General features: G+C 48.0%; 1 pseudogene; it reads left to right on the top strand.

Moving 5' to 3' along the window:
- Positions 1-1,402: 1,402 nt before the first annotated feature.
- The window catches only part of LOC132807289 (zinc finger protein 91-like), a 47,735-nt pseudogene continuing 42,743 nt past the window's right edge, over positions 1,403-6,394 (top strand).

Genomic DNA, 6,394 nt, shown 5'->3' with positions numbered 1-6,394 from the left:
AGGGTGACATTCTCGACTTTTTATAGAATTCTGAGTGGCATGGATAGGGTCAATCCTCAAGGTCTTTTCCTTCGGATGGGGGAGTCCAGAACGAGAGGGTAATAGGTTTCAGGTGAGGCGGGGTGTGGAGATGTAAAAGAGATCTCAGGGACAACTATTTTTGATGGAGAGGGTGATGCAGTTATGGAATGAGTTGCCAGATGAGGTGGTGGGGTCTGGTACAATTCCAACAGTTAAAAGGCATGTGGATGGGTGTATGAATACGAAGGTTTCAGTGGATCAGGGCCAAGTGATGGCAAATGCGACTAGAGTCATAGAGATGTACAGCACGGAAACAGACCCTTTGGGCCAATCCAACTCAGTCCTAGCTGCCAGCACCCAGCCCACATAGGGGCCAAGTGATGGCAAATGTGACTAGATTAATTTAGGATATCTGTTCAGCTCGGACAAGTTGGGCCAAAGGATCTGTTTCCGTGCTGTATGACACTAGTTGTCTTTGGTAAAAGCAGAAGTGTGGTTGTGAAGACTGGACTTTCAGAGCAGCTTTCAAAGATGTTTTGCCCTGACTGGGAGCAGAAGAGTTTCACTGAAGTGTATTGGTGTTCATGCCTTGATGTCTCAATTTGCTCCCACTTTCCTGGGATCATTAACCATTTTGTTCCACAAATAGCTGCATTGCAGGTTACCCCATGAATTGACACACATATGTTTGCTTCCCAGAATCAGACCTGCTCACTGTCAACAGTATCCCAGTGTTGTGGAGTTATCCAAAATGCAGAGAGATGTTAGTCTTGATGTTTTTGTTTGTCTGCCCCTGAAAGATCCTGAATCAGCACCTTCAGGGAATTAGTTAGAGTGGAGTCAGAACAGAGGGGGAGAGAGAGTGGGATGGTGCTTTCAATTTTGTGGAATAACAAAAGAAAAGAATATTCCACAGAAAGTAAAATTCCTTGTTCAGAATTTCTACCCTGCACTGACAGTGATGACCTTTGTAATCTCTTTTTACAGAGTATTTGAAGATCTGAAGACGGAAGTTTCAAAATCAACAGATGAAGGCCGTTTGCCCAAAACATTGAGTCTCCTGCTCCTCAGATGCTGCCTGACCTGCTGTGCTTTTCCAGCACTGCACTTTTCAAATCTGACTATCCAGTGTCTGCAGTCCTCACTTCGACAGTCACTCAGTCCATCGGGACCGCAACGGTTTTCAACTATGATTCTGTGAGAAGGAGCAAAGCTTTTTGGTTTCTGTTTGAGTATGTTTTCAGCATCATGGGACTGGATGAGAGACCCTACCATTGCAGTGCACTGAGTGTGGAGCCTGAAGCAGTTATATGGCCTGGAAAGAGGAATTCACGCTGGGGATAGGCTCTGCACACGTGTGTGTGTGGCTGAAGCTCCGGCCATGGAAAAACCAGAGGAATCCCGCCCCGTGGAGAAACCGTGGAAGTGTGGCGACAGCGGGAAAGGCTCCCATTTCCCGTCTGCCCTGGAGACTCACCGGCACAGCCAGACTGGGGAGAGGCCATTCCCCTGCCCTGACTGTGGGAAGGGCTTCAGCAATTCCACCAACCTCCACACCCACCAGCGGGTCCACATGGGGGAGAGGCCTTTCAGCTGCCACGAGTGTGGGAAGGCCTTTTCCCAGGCCTCCAACCTCCAGACCCATCGGCATGTCCACACGGGGGAGAGGCCCTTCAGCTGCCCCGAGTGTGGGAAGGCCTTCAGCAATTCCTCCCACCTGCTGAGGCACCAGCAGGTCCACACGGGGGAGAGGCCCTTCAGCTGCCCCGAGTGTGGGAAGGCCTTCAGCAATTCCTCCCACTTGCTGACCCACCAGCGGGTCCACACGGGGGAGAGGCCCTTCAGCTGCCCCGAGTGTGGGAAGGCCTTCAGCAATTCTTCCCACCTGCGGAGCCACCAGTGGGTCCACACCGGGGAGAAGCTCTTCAGCTGCCCTGAGTGTGGAAAGGCCTTCAGCAATTCTTCCCACCTGCTGAGGCACCAGTGGGTCCACACCGGGGAGAAGCCCTTCAGCTGTCCTGAGTGCGGGAAGGCCTTTAGTAATTCCTCCGCCCTGCTGAGGCACCAGCAGGTCCATACGGGGGAGAGGCCCTTCAGCTGCCCTGAGTGCAGGAAGGCCTTCACCAATTCTTCTAACCTGTTAAGCCACCAGCAGGTCCACACTGGGAAGAGGCTGTTCCCTTGCACAGAGTGTGGGAAGGCCTTCAGGTATTCTTCTCACTTACTGACCCACTGGCGGGTCCACACCGGGGAGAGGCCCTTCAGCTGCCCCGAGTGTGGGAAGGCCTTCAGGCATTCCACCAACCTGCTGACCCACCGGCGGGTCCACACAGGGGAGAGGCCGTTCCCTTGCCACGAGTGTGGGAAGGCCTTCAGCAATTCCTCTAACCTGCTGAGGCACCAGCGGGTCCACACGGGGGAGAGGCCCTTCAGCTGCCCCAAGTGCAGGAGGGCCTTCACCCGCTCCTCGTACCTGCTGAAGCACCAGCGAGTTCATGAGCCATCGCAGGGGGATTGAAGGAATGATGGCCGAGTGCCGTTACCAACTGGACTATCAACTCAGTTCTGGGGACTCCCGAGTTCGAATCCCACCGTGACAGATGGTGGAATTGGAATTTGGTCAGAAATCTGGAGTTCAGAAACTAATGGTAAAACCATTGTCGGTGGGGTGGGGGTGGAAGAAGTCCCCGTTCTTTTTTACTGAAGGGAACTGTTGTTGTGGGAGAGGATTCACTCAGTCGTCCCAGCTGCATCCTTTACCCAGTCTGGCCTACACGTGACTCCAGACCCACAGCAGTATGATTGACTCTGCAATGCCCACCCAACTAACTTGGATAAAGGATACAGGTTGAAAATGCTGAGTGAGGCAATACTTTCTCCGGGTTAAGGCTGTACCAGGATCCAATTCCAAAGGAATAACTTGGTGGTGACCAATAATGAAGAAAGTGAGGGGTTGGAGGGAGTGTGTGCACTTTTGGCTGTGAGCTGTTTTTAAAACATTGCTACTTTTTTGATGCCTTTCTGCTGGGAGATTCTGAAGCTGTAACAAAGTTGGGTCGCAATAAAGATTACCTGAACTTCACGCCGAACTCAGACTCTCATTGAGAGCTTTGAATTGCAACAGGTTTTTGTTTTAAAACTGCTCATTTTTTACAGGTGAAAGTGAGAACTGCTGATCAGAATCAAGATTAGAGAGGTGCTGGCAATGCACAGCAGGTCAGGCAGCATCCAAGGAGCAGGAAAATCAACATTTTTTGGGCAATGTTGATTTTCCTGCTCCTCGGTTGCTGCCTGACCTGTTGTGCTAATTTTTGACAGCCTCCTGTACTATGTTTCCAATTTTGTGTATCGGTTGCAGCAGTGAATGAGTAGCCAGTATTGTTAGAAATTGTGAATTTTTCAGGATGACATCATCCCATTGTCATTGTACAGTTTCCTGGCAGCACTGGGAGGTGTGGACTGTGTCCACTGGAAACGATGTGGAGGTGCCGGTGTTGGACTGGGGTGGATAAAGTTAAAAATCACACAACACCAGGTTATCTTCCTTCTGGTTTATTTGGAAGCACTGGCTTTTGGAGTGCTGCTCCTTCATCAGCTAGCTGTGGAGCAGAATCATAAGACACTGAATTTATAGAAAAAGCTGACGGTGTCATGCAACTGATGAGGTATTGAACAAATCTAGATTGCAGATTAGTCTTTCATCTTTTACCATGGGTTGCAGGTTTCAGTTCATTAATATGTAAACCCCAGAATTACTTTTAATTCACCTTCTCGAGATGGTTTAAGGTTTTATAAAAATAGGTGATATCTCAGCTCAGATACTGCATAAAAGGTGTGAGGTTCAAGTCTGTATCCCAATCTTGAATCAGATTGGTTCTATTCACCAAAGTAGGAATTTATAAAATATTACATGCAGTTTGTGTTCTTTTTGAGCAAAATTGAATATATCTGCTAAAATAATTCTGCAAATGCAAATTCACCCCATTGACTTATGTGTGACTGTGTGTGCGCACATGCGAGTTTGTGCATATATGCTAATGAAGTGTGTGTGTGAGATGGAGTGAGTGTTAGGGTGTGTATGTCTGAGAGAGTGACAGATCAAGGCAAGGGGTTGCATTTTGCTAAAACAAGGAAGGGCAGGACTTATACAGTTAATGGTAGGGCCCTGCATCGTGTTCCAGAACAGATTCATGGGGGGAGGCGGTGTGGAGGGGTTCTGGTACATAAAAGCTAAAAATCTCTCAACACCAGGTTATCGTTCAACTGGTTTATTTGGAGGCACAAGCTTTCGGAGCGCTGCTCCTTCATGGGGTGTTTGTGGAGCAGGATTATAAGACACAACTACCTGATGAAGGAGCAGCGCTCCAAAAGCTAATGCTTGCAAATGAGCCTGTTGGAGTATCACCTGGTGTGGTGTGAATTTTAACTTCGTACACCCCAGTCCAACACCGACATCTCCAAATCGAGGACATAGTTCTTTGAAAGTTGCATCATTGGTAGACAGGGTGGTGAAGGAGGCGTTTAGCACACTTTCCTTCATTGATCACGCCGTTCACTGTAGGAGGTGGGACATCACGTTGAGGTTGTACAGCATATTGGTGAGACCACGTGTAGAGTACTGAGTACATTTCTGGTCGCCCTATCGACGACCACAAGTTGATGGGTGACCTTATTTCGATTTATAAAGTTATGGGACTTGTAGGAAATGTAAATATCACAGGGGAAAAAATTATGCATCTCCCCTTTTTTACTTCTCTTGGCATTTGGACACTTCAATTCTGTCGGGAACAACCTCCTCGCCAGAGAGCATACTGCGCGTGCTCGTCGGCGTCAGGATGAAATTGCGCATGCTCCTCACTGCACGCAAGGCGCGGCTCGCGATTTTCTTTTGGTGGGCCAATCAGGAGCGCTGGAGGACCGGAAGGTGACTAGTCCTCCTGCCAATCAGAGCCTTCCTATTGTCTGAATCCAGAAGCTGGAACACGAGTTTCGGAAGTTGCTGCTCTCTCTCTGAATGAAGATTGAGTTTGTTCCAGACTCCCCTCTGACTTCTGCTAATCTGATCGGTTTACCACATCTGTCTGTGGCGTGCAACCCCCCCCCCCCCCCAACCGATAGCTGGGTCTTTTTACTTTTGCTGATGCAACACAGGGTCTTATTTGGTTATCTTGTTCATACTAACTCCCTATATGCGTGACCATTGCTACGGTCATGTTAATACATCTGCTTCGATCAGTCGACCATCTCCTTTAATAAGTTATTTCTTGGAATATACCCTCACGATTCTGCCTTGCGATTTTTGCAGAAGCAAGATGCAGCTACTTGTAACTGCTTGCAAGCAAATCTAGCTTAACATATCCCCCCAGCACAGACGAGTTGGGGCAGAAGGGCTGTTTCTGTACTGTAATACTGGAATTGTTTGGTGAATGCAGAAGTGTGGTTGGACTTTCAGAGCAGCTTCCCAAGATGTTGTGCCCTTACTGGGAGCAAAAGAAGTTACAATGAAGTCTTTCGTTTGTGAGACAGCAACCGAGTGAGTGAGTACATATGGGAGTTTGGTGGAAAGTGGGAATTCGGTGGAAAGTAGGAATTCATTGCACTGTGGGGATGAACCCTACCCTACCCTACCCAGTCATTTCTGCTTGTGGATTCGACCAAGCCTCAAGTTGATGGGAGTAGATTTAGGACAGAGATGAGGAGGAACTGCTTTTCCCAGAGAGTAGTCAATTTATGGAATTCTCTGCCCAAGGAAGAAGTAGAGGCATCTTCATTAAGTATATTCAAAACACAGTTGGATGGGTATTTGCATGGTGTGGGAATTAAGGGTAGTTGGGACAATGCAGAGAGCAGGATCTCAGACGATGGATATATCAGCCATGATCATAATGAATGGTGGAGTAGGTTCGATGGGCCAAATGGCCAATTCCTACTTCTTTTACTATGAAACTATAACCCTGCCTTTCCCATGGCTAACCAACCTAACCTGCACACTATGGGCAATTTAGCATGGCCAATCCAAATCAAGGCCAGTGAGCAATGTAGTGATGTGGAAAATGAACATCAGAGAATGATAGAAAGGGACAAGGTGAGTAAATGTACCAGCAATCAAAACTGGATCTGAAGATCACAAAACTTGAAACTAAAAACGATGTTTCTGAAAGTGTGGTGCATTGTAACAAAATTGACTGCACACATTGAAGAGAATAATTATGATCTGAGACTCCTTACAGAGGCATGGCTTCAGGATGACAAGGATTGGATCCTGAATATCGAGGTGATAGTCAAATGGGAAGCTAGGTGAAGGTAGAGGGTTGACGCTGCTCATCAAAGCACTGATCACAGGGAAGTCTGGTGTCAGCTCAGATTTCAGGTC

The sequence above is a fragment of the Hemiscyllium ocellatum genome, assembly GCF_020745735.1.
Source record: "Hemiscyllium ocellatum isolate sHemOce1 chromosome 27 unlocalized genomic scaffold, sHemOce1.pat.X.cur. SUPER_27_unloc_12, whole genome shotgun sequence".
In the NCBI taxonomy this organism is placed as follows: Eukaryota; Metazoa; Chordata; class Chondrichthyes; order Orectolobiformes; family Hemiscylliidae; genus Hemiscyllium; species Hemiscyllium ocellatum.
This window is presented reverse-complemented; position numbering and strand designations above follow the sequence as displayed.